General features: G+C 37.0%; 1 protein-coding gene across 3 annotated transcripts in view; it reads right to left on the bottom strand.

Annotated features, from left to right (window-relative positions):
• LINGO2 (leucine rich repeat and Ig domain containing 2) overlaps positions 1-17446 on the bottom strand; it is a 473266-nt gene that overhangs the window by 165111 nt on the left and 290709 nt on the right. The window lies entirely within an intron of this gene.

The following is a 17446-nucleotide window of genomic DNA, read 5'->3' as shown; positions in this document are numbered from 1 at the left end:
CATATTTTTTTAAATACTGCCTGAAAATATTAGTTTATCCCTCATCCCTTTGAAAATGTCTTAATTCATAAAATATCAAACTTGCCACATCCAATTTTCTGTAAGTGTGAATTTACCTTCCACCATTGAAATATGATAAAGCTATAGTCCAAGTTAGCTACTGTTACTCTATTACAGAGCTTGCCTTATTACGATATAGATAGCAGAAACATCCTATTCGCCCAGATTTCACAGGTTGATATGTTTTATAGCAAAATACACAGTTGTATGGGGATGATCCAAGACAATTTGTTCATGTCACTAAGTGGTCTCTGTAAAAGCAATCCCAGTGGTGTAAGAATCAGAGTAACCTTGTCTCTAAAGCAGTTGTTTTATTGGCTAGCATAAGTATAAGTATAGTTCCTCACCTTTAACAACATGTCTTGTGTCTTATTAGAGATAAGTTCTGATTTTTTGATGTTTATAGTTTATATAAAATTATAGTTTTCTCATTAATTATATATTTTTGTGTACAGATAAACATGCCAGCAATTTATTTAACTTTAAAGACACTGAAACTCCTGACAAACATTTTCAATTGCATTAACCTGCATACAAAAAAGTAAATTTACTTTTCTTATTCTAAAAGTAAGTACTTGTCTTTAGATAAGTATTGCTGAAGAAGAATAAAATTAAAAAAATACAAAATGAAACAACAAACACCCAAAGTTAAAATTTGCTTATTTGAATCAAGTATCTCAAAAATGAACCTTAAACAAATGCATTAAATTCAAGGAAGCAGGTCTTCCTTCTAACTGGAATGATTCAGATAAACACACTGATGTTTAAAACAGTATGAAAAAATTCCCTCCAGCTATGAAAAAAAGCACTTGAAGAATGTAATTTTTAGCTGTAAATTTTAACTTAATAGAATACATGTCTCTATCACATTGTAAGCATAAGAATTATCAAGTTTATTCCGTCAAAGCTTTCTTTCTGCTGTACATATGACGGGATTCTGATTTTAAGTGAGTATTCCCAAACAGATCTTTTGCTAATGTTCTTTTCAAAAATCCCACAACTCTTATTTCATGATAGTATCTACAAAATGCTTTTCAATCATTCAGATTGAAATGGTGGTTCAGACTTCAGCTGATGTAACAGCTAATGTTAAAAATTATTGTCAACTTGGTTTGTACTTTGCCAAATTCAATACAGAAAAAGATTACCAGCGACCTCACAGGCCCTGATTCTCCCAATTACTCTATTTTTGACAATGATATATTTCTTGGATTCTTGACAAAATGACATTGAAGCCAAGACTATCAGCTCCATTAATCACTGATGAGAAACTAGCTGACATTCTTCAGTGATGACTACACTACATTTCACTAAGGAACAGTACTTGTTGAAACGTACATATACTCTGAAACATTTATTTGATTAAAAAACCCCACAATTTTCATATGCTTAGAAAAATCTCACAAGAGACTAACATACTTCATGTACCTAGTCAATTTATTTCATCTCAAGAACTAATTAATTCATTCTCTGGCACAGTTTGTTCAAATGCAAAAATAGAAATCCTGATTTGTAAAACAAAAAGACATACATATATCAACACATAAGGTGGTGGGATTAGTTTACTCCAAGGAGCAATGGGCTATGGACTGGATTTTCTTTTGTCTGCTAGTTATGATCTAGTCTGCTAGTTATGATCTTATGAGCTCTTAGAAACAAAATTATGCCAGTGATGGAATTGAGACATTGAGCTTTGCATCAATGACAGAACAAGATGCACTGTGATGAATCATAAAATATCAAAAATATGATGGTTCAGTTGGTGAAGGATTTACAGCCTATGGTGTTAGGTAGAAATTTCTCTCAAGGGTTGTCATGTTATAGTTCTAGTGCTCCCACATGTCAAAGAAGCCCTCATTCTCTGCTGAAAGAGAGAACTTTTGCGGCAGTTGCCATTTTGCTGATTCTCTGAAAATCTGGAAAGAGTGGTCAAGTTAGGGGGCTTGTGTGCATACACAGTAGAGTGAAGGGGAAAATCAAACTGTAGCTGCTAAAACTTGGTAATTTGTGGCCAAAAAATGATGTGGCATGGAGGACAAGAATGCAGAAGAGGTTGAATGGTTTGGATAGAATAGGAGTGACAGGACAGGACTGTCTATAAGGGTTTCCCTTGGGAATGAGGTACATTGCAGAGTTGTCTTGCAGCAATCCATCACTCATGGACATAAGTGCTCAAAGGCCGAAGGCCACCTAGGGGCAGCAGAACTGTGATGGAGAATGGGTCCAATATTGGGTTAACGATCATGGGATTGGTATCACTGAATGTGTACATAAGGAATCAACTCCTGATGCACCTCTGCATGCACCAGGAAGAGCAGCTTATGGTGATAAGACTGCCCAGTGCACTGTACATAAAATCTTCTGTATTTAAGCACAAGCCAGTGTTTAATTCAGCTCAAGGCATGCAGTAAAATTTTCCCAACCAGAGACTTGTGAATTAGTCGTTGAAAATATACAGATTATTCCTGCACAATTGACTGGACCATAAACATGATATTTCAACACAAAGGATGGGTTTATCTCACCCACAGTTATAATATAAAACTAATTTTAATGTGATGATGAAGCTCTTGGAAGTTTCAGGCATGCTACAGATCTCTACTGGGGTGTTCTGTGAATATTTATTTAACATGTTTATTTTGGATTAAATTTTCTCATATAAAATCAAAATATATTGTGTACTCAGGTAAGTACTTTTTATGCATCCTGTTGTATGTACCAGAAGGACAATATTAATTTCTCTTAATATAATCTATAGACCTTGCTATCTACACTGAAAATAAGGGAGAATCATCCAACCTGCAATAGTCAGCTGAATGAGCTATAAAAATAAATTTCCTTATCTAAAAACAATTAGGAATGTAATATTGAAGGCACAGTTCTCACAATGATTGAGGTAATTACTAAGCTTGTTCTGTATCTGATAGACAAAGACTTTGAAAGGAAATTAAATCACTGATTTCTTGTCCTAGAGTTAGATGCCAAATGAGATAATATAATTACAGATGAATGAATTTTATCTTAATTTTATAACTAAAAGAATATCTAGCATGCACATTGCAAAAGCAAGGAAAATCAGAAAATTTTGTGTTTACTTAAAGGAATAACAGTGGATATTCACTTTGAGCATACAAAGAGTGGTGCAGTCTTGCAGCTACAGGCGATAAAAATTATTCAGCCCCAACAAAATCATCTACATCCGCAGGAAGATTTCTCACAAAGTTAAGCATGCATCACCAGGACTGTCTAACAGGAATTAACATCACAACCACAGACGGAATGCACTGATGGCAGAATGTGCTTAGGAAGGCACATAACCAGCAGATTTCCATGCTGGTCACATCACGTCCCTTTGTATTCTGTCCTGCCTTAAAAAGCATTGGCTTCTTTACCCATACAAAAGCCTCCATCATTTCTTCATTCTTAGTGGCATAGTCACATGCTTCACTGACAGCTGCTTCTCATATTTTAAAAGACCTTTCAAGCGACAATCAGATTGTCACAGGAACACGTACATTTCCTGACATGAGGATGAGAACAATGTAACTAACATGTTGCTGCTAAATGGAATAAAAAATTGCTATGTTCCTCTACCTTCTCTACAACTAAAAAATTCCATCTTTCACTAAGAAAATTGAGTCTGCATAGTTCTTGATTTGCTATAGATTGATTTCTGCTGACTTAATCATAGCATTACTACTTAAAAGCCAAAACATACCTTAGTGCTGGCAACTTTGTATTTAAATCAAGGTTATGGAAAATAAGAGTAATGAACCCCATGGAACTGAAAAAGCATCCAAATAGTAGCAGAAAATGAAGCAATGTCAAGTCTGTCAAAGCGACAGTAGAACTTTTGAAATTCATGGCTTTATCAGAACATGATACGCCACTGTGAACAATTACAGTTCTATGGAAATTTTTTGACAGTGATGGAAGTTTTCCTTAATTTCTGCTAAAATTTGTTTGGGTTGTAGCCACAAAACAATACCTGAGGACCAAAGGAAGAGCAGACCAATTTCTCTTGTGCTGTCTATATTGTGCTTTGGGTTATCACGACTTTAATAAAATGCCAGAGCAGGCACAGCAGTGCATTTCAGCCACTAGACAGCAATACATTCGGGAAGGATAAAGGCCTTTAGTGCATGCAGGTGTCCCTTACAGGCAATAAGCTTTAGTTCTTCATGGAAAGACACAGGATTGTGCAGCAAAGTGTGAGAGGTAAGGTTTGTGCTTGTGTGAAGGAGCTGCTCTAGGTAGAAGATGCTCAGAGTGCCACAGCCAAGATCACATTGCTATAGTCAGGCTTGCACAATGCTCTCTATTTCTTACAACATCTCTTCTTTTCTTATATTTTCTCTTTTAAATTCTTATATTTTCTCTTTTAAATAAAGTAAAATCCAAACCAGTTTCTAAAACCTTTTCTTCATGTGATATTGTAGACAACACAAGGCTGTAATAAATGTTATCCACTATAAAGCTTTTTCATAACACTTTTCAGCTAACCTATTTTGGGAATATTTTTACCAGAATAATTTAACTGTAATTGAAAACACATCATTGAACCAGGAATTTGGAGGAGGGCAACAAATAAACTTCCATAAGCTGTAGTATCCTGCATATCCTAAAATGGACCAAGTAAAAACCAGAAACTAGAAAATAAGTGTGCAAAAATGCAGTTAAAAAAAAGAGGCTTTTTGAAGTGGTAAGTTGTTACAATTCCCTACTGACATTTAATTTACACATTCTGCTAACACTTCATAATAGGCCAGTTTAAAACAATTCAAAAGGAATCCACTGTACCTTTCTTGCCTCCTTTAACATCATCCCAGAATTCAAGTAGTCTATTTGTACGTGCTTGCTGCTGTGATGGAAAGTAAAATCTGCTATTTATGTTGCAAACTAAAACAGTGCTATAGCCATAGTAATACTCTCAAATGGAGATATTCCTGTTACTTACCAATTTACATAATTTAAGAGATCAGTAAAGCCTTGAAGAGCAGCTGTTTCTAGGATATCTTGTGATTCTGACTGTACAAGTGCTGTCAGAAATCACAGAATCACAGAATCACAGAAATTCTAGGTTGGAAGAGACCTTTAAGATCATCGAGTCCAACCCATGTCCTAACACCTCAACTAGATCATGGCACCAAGTGCCACATCCAGTCTTTTTTTAAAATACATCCTGCTCAGCTGAACCAGAGCTTGATATGTACCGACACATACTTTGAGATTTAGAACTACCAAAATTTAGAACCACTAAATACTTTGTTGTCAGCATGAATCTTCTCACACTATGTTAAAAACCATAAGTAAATTGATGGATTAAGGTGCACCTGGCTTGAGAGTAAAGCAGGTTAAAGACAATGCCCTCCAGCAGCTGGATATGAGAACAGTTTCAGCAGTGTGTATCAGCAGGGCTAATATTTCAATTGTTCCTCCCCAAGTCCATATATTGCAATTATGCAAACAATAATTCTGCCACTCACAGGTTTTCGGGTAACTCTAGTGTCTAAAGACAGTTTAGAAAGAGCTAAAAGAACTATGCTTCAAATTGTTTTCACAGCAAAGATTTCAAGTATTGGTTAAAAAGATTTTCAACATCCTACCTGTATGTTCCTTTAGACTGGTTTAATCAGATATTATCAGAAATGCCATTAGCAAGGACTAACAGGGAATAATGATGATATTCAACAGTAGTTTCTGAGGTTCCAAAGTTTCTAATTTAGAAAAAAACTCTAAAGCTGTATAAATGTTCCTTCTCTTTCAACACAGACCTCAGAGCTGAGGTCTGTATTAGATGCAAGCTGAAATTTTGCTTAGCTGTAACTGCTTATATGTGTCAAACAGACCAGCTGGCCAACAGCCTTGATATAACTAGTTTAAAGCAGTCTGAATATAAATAGTTTTGCTGACTCAGATCAGTCTCTCCACCTCTTATCTCTCCAAATCAACATAAGATGAATATGAATATGGGTTACTCACACCTCAGCAATTTTAATTCTGTTCCTTTTTGGACTAACTCAGTTCAGTTGAATTCAACCAAATATAGCTGCTGAAAGAACATGAATAACAGTCCTAATAGCATTTTGCTTCAGAAGATATAAATAAGAATACCTCTGCTGCAGGCAGTTTAGATTAGCTGAAAATGCAGCCAATGTGGACTATCCTAGAATGCAGAAGAATGCAGAAGAAAAATAAAAAATATATTTCTTGTCCTGACATATTTTCAATTTTATACACAATTATAAATGCATAGCTATTTCCTTTTTTTAAAACATTTCAAATATATCAAGTGGGAAGGGACCCACAAGGATCAAGTTCAGCTCTTGGCCCTGCACATGACACCCCCAGGAGTCACACCATGTGCTTGAGAGCATCATCCAAACACTTCTTGAGCTCTGACATGGTTGCTTTAATGACCACTTCTCTGGGGAGCTGTTCCAGTGCCCAACAACACTCTGGGTGAAGAACTTCTTCCTGATATCCAAACTAAACCTCCCTCAACACAACTCCAGGCCATTCCCATTGGTCCTGTCACTGTCACCACTGAGAGAGGTCAGTGCCTGCCCCTTCTCTCCTCCTCACAAGGAATTTGTAACTGCAGTGGGGTCTCCCCCTGTCTCCTCCAGGCTGAACAGGCCAAGTGACCTCAGCCACCTCTCATATGACTTCCCCTCAAGGCCCTTCTTCATTGCCCTTCTTTGGACACTCTTTACTGGCTTTATATCATTTTTATATTTCAGGGACCAAAGCTGCACACAATGTTCAAAAAACATATGAATTTCTTTTCCTGGGAGGAGAGAGACAACAGGAAATTATGATGTTAGAAAAGGCTGCCACAGGCAAACTGAGCTGAAATCAGGCACCAAATTAAGAAGTAGTTTAATTTTTACTTACTGTCTTTATTTCATGCCTATTGTTACAGTATCCTTTCAGGAAACAAGCTATTTTATACTCAAGGTGTTTTATGGAACACAGAATTAGGAACGGAGAATTGCTACATATTAATCTTAGCTCTATTTCTTCTCACATAATTTGGACTAAAACATTTTTCCCCCCCTCCATCATCATGCTAACAGCAGAGGTTGCCTTACTGAGCCCTGAGAGCTTCGTCCATGATAGAGCATTAGGTGCTAGTGCCCATGGGGCGAAGTAATCCCACCGAATTCCCAGATGTTCTTTTGAGTGTGACTTGGGCAGAGGAATTTAAAAATGAATGAAATAGGCAGAGAAGACGTCATTGTAAATAGACATTGTCCATTTATAAAAAGGGCCAGGTCAGATAACCCCCTAACTCGTTGGTTTTTAGGACAGATTCTCCTAAGGTGTAGCCATGCCATTAATTTGAGTCTGGAGCAATTTTAATCTAGATATTGTACTCTCAATACCCAACTCCAAATGAAGTAAAATACGTGCATATTTCAAAAGGAGAATTATAATGCTTCAAATTCATATGATGTTATCCAAAATGCTCTTTGAAAGCAATATGACAATTTTGAATAGTAAACTGTGCCTATTTTCAGGCTACCTTACAGTACTTAACAACCCCCGTATTACTAGAAATAGCTCCTACAAAAAAAAAACAAAAACAAAAACAAAACAACAAACCCCCCCCCCAAAAAAAACAAAAAAACAACCATTTCTACAAAAAAACCCAAACCCACCTTATGAAGCGTATTGACAACATGCTTCACTAATCAAGCTGAAGTTGTCTGGCTTCTGACAGCATGGAGCTTGAGAAGAATGACAGTTTAAAATAACCAGGACAACTTAAAGACACAGACTACTATGTTAAAACTTGCCCACACAGATACATGCTGACTTTATAAGATTTGAAATTTTTAGCTGAATATATGAAAACACTCAATCCTCCTGAATGGACATTTTTTTGGACTTGCGAAATTAACTGCTTTTTATAAAAAATGAATTCTCAACAAACCAACACAAGGGTGAGATTGACTGCAGTTGGCATCAAAACTACAGCTACAGCTGGAAGCAGCCCAGCAAAGTATCTTTCCCTGGAATGAAGAGAGCAAATAATGTACAAAAACCCAAGAACATGAAGAAGGGAGACAAGCAAAAATGGTGAATAAAATAAAATCAGTCTTAAAGTGAAAAAATACCCATATTGTAAACAAGCCAAGATTTCAATTTTAAACAAATGAGCCCTCAGAGAAGAATAGGGAGGGTAATGTGCTAAAGGAAATTGTTAATAAGTGATAAAGTACTGGAATTATCTGCACAGGGAGGTGGTGGAGTCACCTGGATGTGTTTAAAGGGAGATTGGATGTGACAGTCAGTGACATGGTTTAGATGAGATGTTAGGGGATATGTTGGACTCTGTGATCTTGAAGGTCTCTCCCAAACTAGTGATTCTGTGATCAAAGTTCATTGCTATCTGCACCTGAAGAACCATTGTAAATAACTTCAAAGCATTCACAAAAAGAATAGAAAAAGACCATATTGGTGAATGAGAATTTCTATTATTTAACCGGCATTATTAGAAAACAATAATAACTCATTTAAAGGCAGCTTCCTAATTGAGATTGGTGAACAAGATTATAATAGCTATTATTGATCATTGTCTTGGAATGCTCATTTCCCTTTTTAAGAGCGACGTTCCTGTATAAATATTTATTTAGAAAGTAACCAAATGTAGTGGGATTTCCAGGGAAGGTAATTTTTCAGGAGACAAAGATCAGAAGTATACAAGAGCAATTAAGTTCATTACCCTCATAGAGGAAGATACACATATATATATACACAGGTTCTCCCACCGTACTACATTCTTCCATCTTGCATGCTATAATCCAACTATAAAGCCAAAGAAAAGTTACTAACTCTGTATTTATGCCTCATATCCAAGAACACAAGGCTGTTCCAATACAGCTAGTGTGTAAGGCTGCGTAGGAAGGATAACCCTGAGCAGGACAGTCTGGCTGTGAGGAGCACGCACCCCACCAGGGGCCATTGCAGCAAAGGGCGCGGAGGGGGGACGCTGCTCCCAGGCGGTGCAGGGGTCAGCGGGCTGCAGGGGAGCGCAGGTGCAGGTGGGGCTGCAGTGCGTGTCGTGCAGCGGAGGGTGGAGGAGTGAGCGTGTGCACGGCCCCAGCTGCCAAGGAGGAGGTGTGCAATGCTCCGAACCTGTAAGGCCAGGTGCTGTGTGTGCAGCTATGGGGCTCTGCAACTGCGGAGTCTTCCACGTGAGTGTGTGTCTGAATGGCAATTGTATTGTCTTAGGATTTGGCACAGAAGGCTGCCTGGAAATTTGCAGGTGTTTACTAAGCTTTTAAGTGTTTAGTGTTGTGGGTTATACATCTTTTTTGTTGATATTTTTACCAAATATATAATTCACTGACTTCAATTTATTTCTGTGCTTTTAACACAAACAATTTTGATACTGATTTAAACCACTTCAGCAAAACAATTTTTTTCTATATTGTGCTATAATGTCTTTCTTTTATTAGAATGAGTTAACTTGAAACAAAAAGCCCACACTATGAATATACACACTGTCTTAGCAGCACCTTCAATACAACAAGTGAAAACATATTTGCTCCCCAACCAGACGCAGCTACTATGTAGATTTCAGAGACAGATACCTTGTCCTTTGGAAACTAAGTGTAATGGTAATGTTTCACGTTTGAAGGTCAAGTACATATTCCATCAGTGACTGAATGGTGTGCAGCTGTTACACTGGTAAAAGCCATTAAAAGAATAATACAGCTAAATAAACTTTTTGTCATTCTATTAGATCTTGTGTACATTTATAGGTGGTGTCTATATACATACCCACTAAAATTTGACATTCTCATAATAATACCTAAAATGAAGGAAGCCTGGAGATGAATAATTAAAATTCCTAATAGAAAATTAATTTCTTTAATGGCTTCAAATAAAATATTCTATGTAGTTACAGATAGAGTTTTGTTTCTTTTGTATTGTCATTTTTAATGGTATATGGCATACATTTAAAACCAAACCTGCAATTCAGCTTATCAAGAAAAAAAAACATAGAGTTGTTGTATACCGTGTTTACTATTCTTTTTAGTGGTTTAATACTGGCTACCATTTGCCTGTGATATTACTAATTAGTGAGAAGCACTGAAGTTGAAATGAGGAATCACTACATTCTGATAACCAGGACCAACCATAGGAAGTGCAAATAAAATTATTTGGGAGCCCTTAACAAGAAGGTGGCACCAGCAAAGGTGGATGCAATCCAGTTACAAGCTAGGCTTTTAAAGGAAGCAGGAAGAGGGTTTATATCATACACACAGCAGAATGCAGTTCTCTGGAAAACGGATAAAGGCAAATTTCATTTAAGTGGAAAATAGAAAATTAGAAGATATATTGGAGAATAATGCTAAGTACAGTAATGCTTTAGAAATAATAGAGATGAACACAAGAAAGAAAATAGAATTGTGCAATATGTCAATTTCTATTCCTCAAATGTTACAAAAGAAGTTGACATTGTTTAATAGAGCAAATGAACTATACTTTGAGGTTTTTAGATGTTTTTAAATACAAAAATCCTTTGATTTACATTGGATATAAATCTCACACTTTTTTTAGCCAAACATCTGCTCTTATTGAAAACTGAACTTGTTTCCTAAAACCAAAAGAAAGTTTACAGAATGCTCTCAGATAAAAGGGCAAATGACATTGAATTTTTAACTTTTTAACTGATGTTGTTAGATTTTATGTTAAATGAAAATATAGGCTGCATCTGAAGCTTACAAACTTAGAGTCTACCTCCTTTATTAGATATCTTGAAATGGCACTTATACTTTGTAATGTGATTACACAGAATTTCTCAGTGCAGATCAGAACTAGTGTAGACTAATAAATAAGTCCATACTAGACAAGTAAATAGTATACACTAGGTGGTTCAAAGCTTAACTCAGCTGATGTACACTCCAAGAGTTCTGACAGCACTTCTTATTATACAGGGAGCAAATGGAGTGATCATATTCCAAATGATATGTGGTTTATTTGCCATCATGGATCATGCTGAAGAAAATGAAATTAAGGTTGTAAAATTCAATTCCTATTTAAGGAAAAAAAATCATAATAAAGGGATGCTGTTTATTATATATTTGCTTCAAATGTTCAACACAAATGCTGTAGTGAGATGACTTTACAGATCGTTAGTATTTATTTTAGTAACAATCTACAAAGCACATAAAAAGAATTCAAGGTGATCACGTATCCTAAAATGATTTTTTTACACTGGAATATCTCAAGGACAATAATTGTGATGAATTAAGAAGGATACTAACAACTCCTCTTCTAAATGTCAGCTCTTACATCTGGATACTTGAATATCTCTATGGAAATCAAGATAAAATGTATAAATATTTATTAAAGAAAATAGACTAGGCAGGAAACAGAACTTGTTTTTTTCCTATTTACCCTATTTAAACTAATTCCCCTGGTAATCACTGTTGCTTTTTCACTACTGGAGTCCTCAACTTTTTCTTCAAATATTTCACCCTTATATCTCTTTCTTAGATCACCATGCTTTTTTTAGAATTTGTGCAACACTGGCTTCTGTCTAACTCATGGAGGACTTAAATATACCACAAGGTGAAATAAAACAGAAATAAAGAATATTTCCTGTTAATAAGGCTCTTAAGACACTAGACAAGAATATAATTATTTAAATGAAATGTGATGGTTCAAAGAAAACATTTTCTTTCTTTTTTAATTTTCTATTTTAATTCTGTTCTTAAATTTGCAACCAAACTCTGTCTTTGAAATACCTCGGCTGAAACTTCTCAAAGCTGATGGTGCTTAACTGGATCTGTAAACACTAATAGTTATAGAGGCTGAAATTGAGGCATTGTAATCCTTTTCTTCAACTCAAAGGGAAGAGTACAAATGTAAGGTTAATTAAAGTCTTATTTTTGAGTAAGCAGTTAAGTACTTCTTTAGTTCCAATTGACTTTAGTTGCTATAATGTACATTCATAAATGTCCTTAAGCAGGAGTGATTCACTGAACTGAAGCCCAGAAGTGCAGTGTTGACACTGCTAAGGAGTATAAAAGCAAAAACCTTGTTGTTAGATAATTTATTACAAACTATTTATAGATCATTAAAGATGGCAAAGAAAGCCAAACTTACTTGAATCTCCAGTTCCCATTTCATATGCAATTATTTTCATTCTCCAAAATAACTGGGGAGAATTTTTATGCTACTGAAAAACTGATATGAACATTTTATTTAAACTCTTTTTCTTTTGTGGGAAGCATGTTATGAAATACCACCATATTCAGCTCCTGAAAGAGAATGCAGGGGTGAAGAAATAATATATTTTATTCAGACTGAATTGTTAGCAGAAGGGTGTATACCCCCCGAATTAACAGGCCAGTGACTTCCTCTGACACTCCCAAAATGTGATAGATAAGCAGTGGTCACCTATCTGTATATAAGATATGAAATTAATAATGCACAATGAAGAATGTGTGAGCATAAGCTTCAGTCCCTCTTGAACATCAACTCTATATGGAACCTAAGTTAGTGTCTTCCATCAGTTAGTACAGGTAACGGCATGACATGACTACTATGAGGGAAAACTCAACAAAGATAGGGGAAAACCCAGATAAAATGGTAGCAAATGTCTGATATCTATCTAAGATGAGAGTACAATACAGAAATACTGAATGGAAGAAAACTGAAATCAGGAATAAGACATAATCTAGTTTGAAAAAAAAATCCAAAATGGTCTAGCATCAAATACAATTCAAGGCACTACCTAGGTAGTTACCTCAGTATCGCCCTTTTCTACATGTATTTCAAAAACTCGCTTTTGCCAACTCTCCCGCAACTGTTCTCACTCATTATTTGTTCCAGAGGGACACGAAACCTAAGACAATATTGTTTCATGGCATAAAATTTGGACTAGATACAGCAGATGACTGTGAAGGAACCAAGGAGAAGGAGGTGAAGGGCCTTCAGCCTGCAGCCTGCAGCACAGTTGAGGACTAAGTGTCAGGTCTGTGGTTCCACCATTAGGAACACTACAGTTACATTTCACTGTTTTCTTTAGATGTTCTCAGGGTTTGAGAACATTGAAGCACCTATTTCACCTGTTTCATTTGCTCATGCGAGAATTAAAAGCTGTATGGAAGAAATTCTTTCAAGCAGATTTGCAATCAAATCTGGTACCAGTGGTGGCCTGACAGAAAGCACCCACAAAAGCCACTCACTCACCCTCCCCTGCTACATCCGGGAAAAGGACAGAAAAAAAGGGTTCAGGAGTTGAGATCAGGACTGGGAGAAAACACTCCAAGGGCAAAACATGCTCAATTTAAAGATACAAATTCAGTTTATCACTAACAAAATCAGGGGAGAATAATGAGAACTAAAATTAAGCCCTTAAAACCACCTTTTTTTCCCCAGCCCCTCCCTCCTTCCCACCAAGCAGCACAGGGGGTGGGGGGCTGGTCAGTTCATCACTCAAGTTTTTTTTCTGCTTGGCTCAGGGAGAGGAGTCCTTCCCTTGCTGCACCATGGGGTCCCTTCCCACAGGGGCAATTCTCCATAAACCTCTCCAGCATGGCTCCAATCTCACAAGCAGCAGTCCTCCCGTGTGGTGGCATGGGTCATTTGTCCATGGGGTGCAGTCCTCCAAGGAGAGGATGGGAGAAAGGAGCCCCCTCTCCACAGGTCTCCTACTAGATCACAGCCCCCCGCCAGGCATCACCTGCTCCATCATGGGCACCTCCATGGTCTGTGTGTGGATCTCTGCATCCCTGTGAATCCCCATGGGCTGCAGGGGCACAGCTGCCTCACCATGGGCTGCACCACGGCCTGCAGGGGAATCTCAGCTCCAGCGCCTGGAGCAGCTCCTGCCCCCCCTTCTCCACTGACCCTGGTGTCGCCATGTTATTTCCCTCACATGTTCTCATCTACTCCTCTTCTCTGGCCAGAATTATAATGGTTTCACACTTTTGTTTTGATTTTCTCCTTAAATCTTTTATCAGAGAGGTGTTACCAACCTCTCTAATTGGGCCAGCAGCACGCCCATCCTCAGGGGTTGGCTCTGCTGGGTCTGGTGGAAGCTTCCAGCAGCTTCTCACAGAAGCCAACCTCTGTGCCTTCCCCCTGCTACCAAAAACCAGGACATGCAAACTCAACACAGTATGTTCATCTTATTCTAGTAGCATCACACTTGTGTTTCTTGAAAAGATCCCCTCTGTAGGTAGGGGAGTGGTATTCAATACTATTCAATATTTCTCCCACTCATTTTTCCAGTGGGCTTCCATTCAAAATATAATAACTCTATTTTGCTCTAGAAACAAAATCTCCATGGCCTGACAAAATTACAGAAGGCCCAGAGAAATTATATAGATCAGCACAGAAAAAGCAACTGGTTGACTATTAGCATGTCACACACATGGTAATGAAATAGTATTTGACTTTAAAAACCTTCTTATATAATTCTTTAACAAAGAAAAGAAAAAGAAGGATCAAATAAATTACTTGGATCCTGAATCCCTTCTTGGACTATGTTGCTCATATTTGCTTTTGAAGTCCTGTTAAACCGCAAAGTGATATTTATAGCTAAATGCAGGGTTTGAGAACATCAAAACACCTCAGGTAAGTGCTTTCTGTTGGATTAAATTGCCAGGAGGATTCAGTTATGCATATTTTCTCATTTGTTTTAAATCCTCTAATATTACGGGAAAGTTGTCGACTAGCCTCATTCTACAGATGAGAAGTTTTATTAACTTGGATTAAAGTTATGATATCTGTAACATGGCGAATGGAGTGGTGATTGCAATAATAATTCTCACTTGGATAGAAGCAGTGGATTGTGGTTATAAATCTTGGCTTTGATTATATCTGCATAATAAAGTGCAAGGGAGCCTACAGTCTTCTGAACATTTGAAATGGGGATACTTTCATGAGGAAAGAAAAAGTAATAAAAAAGTCCAAGCTCATAAACTAATGGCATTTTCAAGCTAATGACATTTACCTGCCTGTGTGGCACTTATAATGCAGGTATACTAGATAATTTTGAAGGTCCATTCCAACCTAACCCATTTGGTGATTCAGTGATACTATGATATTAAAGTTTTTAGAAACCTAGAGATTCAGAAAAACATTTTATACGTAGATTTAAAAAAATCTTACCGATTCGAAACAAAAACCCTTAAGTACCTCCCTTCACTTTCTTCCAAAAGATGCAAATAATTGCTTTATGACATATTATACATATTGATATATTTATGAATAATTGTATTTATGAAAATAAATACGTTCTCTCTTTACCCTCTGTTTTGAGGCTTTCCCATCTCTCTGGCACGAAGACAGCATTTAGGAATATGGTCCATAGAGCTTCCATTACCACAGGAGAAAGAGGCTGGAAAACTTGGCTTATGGAACTGTGTTATGCCTTGTGATTAGTGCAGTAAAAAGAATAAATTAGTGAATTTCTGATACCTCCCATCCCTCACAGCAGAAGATTTAAGTTGCTATGTTTGCTGAAAGGGAATATAGCACATCATTATGTCTGCCTGATGAGGAAGAAGGATCTTTGCATATATTTTGACCTAACTGTGTGTCAAAAAAAGAAGGTAAGAACTAAGACTATTTTTAATCGGGGGTTCTAATTCTTCTTGCCAAGCTGTAAAGTACAAGATTATTTTCCAGACTACTTTCATAGAACATAGAAGCAGTCCCTGGAGAACTGAATTATGATTCTTCTGCAATTACAGGTGATATGCCTGTCTTCACACTATGCACATCTGTGTTAATTGCCACCAGACCCAAAGCTGGAGGGACAATCTAGAGTTACCTTCCCAGTATTGCACACAAGGATTATGGAATGACAAGTATTTTAAGTTATTTTTCTTCAGTGATATAAAAGCATCATAACATTGCATTTCAGGGAAAGCCAGCTCTATCTCCATGAACACTAGCGTGGTTGAGAGATGCTTCAATGGAAGAGAAGAGGAATTGACAACTATTCACTAGAGGCAACTATAAAAAAGTGATACAACAAACAGTAAATTAGCCAAAACACCCTCCATTTCAGGGATTTTCAGTTCAAGAGTAAAGGAGGTATTTCCTAGGTCAATAAAGGCCTTAATGAAGGGCTTTTCTAGAATTTTTGTTTTGTTTTGTTTTGAAGATAATATTTTTTTTATAAAATATAGTGAACAGATAACAAACATTTTGGTCACTTTGAACATGCTAGGCGTGGTGGCTACAAATAGATATTTCAGTCTACAATACAAAAGAAAGGACTTCTTGGGGAGCATTCTTAAAGAATCATAAAATGATTTGGGTTAGAGGAGTCACTTGATCATCTAGCCAAACACTCTTACTGTGGGAGGAATATGTTTCACTAGATCATGTTGCTCAATGTTGCATCTAACCTGATCTTGCTACTTGCAATGATGTGGCACTCACAATGCCTCTGATTTTTTTTTTATGTCCAAACTAAATTTGCCCTCATTCAGTTTAAAACTGTTGCTCTCTGTCCTGTCAGTAGAGTCCTTGGTAAAAAGTTCTTTGGTTTTTTTTGGTTTTTTGATTGGTTGGGGTTTTTTTGTTGGGGTTTTTTGTTTGGTTTAGTTATGCTTCTCCCATGTCTCCTTTATATATTCAAAAACTGTGATAAGGTCTCCCTGAAGCCTTCTCTTCTCCAATCTGAATAAACTCAATCCTGTCTAATTTTCTTCATAGGAGAGATGTTCCAGAAATCTGACCATTGTTGCATCCTCTTCTGGACCCAGTCTAACACATTTGTGTTCTTCTTTCACTGGGGCCCCAGAATGAATTCAGGTAGGGTGTCCCCAAAGCAGGGTAGAGAGGGACTTAACTGACTGGCTGGCCACACTTTTTGTGCAGCCCAGGACACTGTTGGCTTTCTGTGCTCCAAGGACATATTGTTGCCTCTGTTGTAGGTTCAGGAGGCCCAACTATTTTCATTATGCCAACAACACCTTAAGACTACTGGATTTTGCCATTTATTTCACTGGCTCTCTTTAGCAGTAATTCATGTCAACAGTATCCCAGCTTCAGTTAGACATATGATCTGAAGCTTGCCTAGGGACATAGGAAGGATTTCTTCATATTTATTTTCAGAAAAATAATGAAGAACAGCGTAATAGAATATTAATCAGAATCATGGAAAATGTTACTAAGAATGGGGTAATATCACTTCATAAGAAAAGGTTATAACTCTCTGTAGATAGAGTCATAGAATGGTTTGGGGTGGAAGGAACCTTGAAGATCATCAATTCCAAACTCCTACCATGGGCCACTAGGCCAAGTTGCTCAGAGCCCTTAAACCCCTCTATCATCTAAAGATGTAAGGGAGATCAGCAAAACTGGAGAAAGCTGCATGATTTATTAGTTTGCTCTAAAGTAG

This window comes from Melospiza melodia, chromosome Z (assembly GCF_035770615.1).
Source record: "Melospiza melodia melodia isolate bMelMel2 chromosome Z, bMelMel2.pri, whole genome shotgun sequence".
NCBI classification, from domain to species: Eukaryota; Metazoa; Chordata; class Aves; order Passeriformes; family Passerellidae; genus Melospiza; species Melospiza melodia.
The sequence above is the reverse complement of the archived record's forward strand: the minus strand, read 5'-3'. Positions and strand labels throughout refer to the sequence as shown.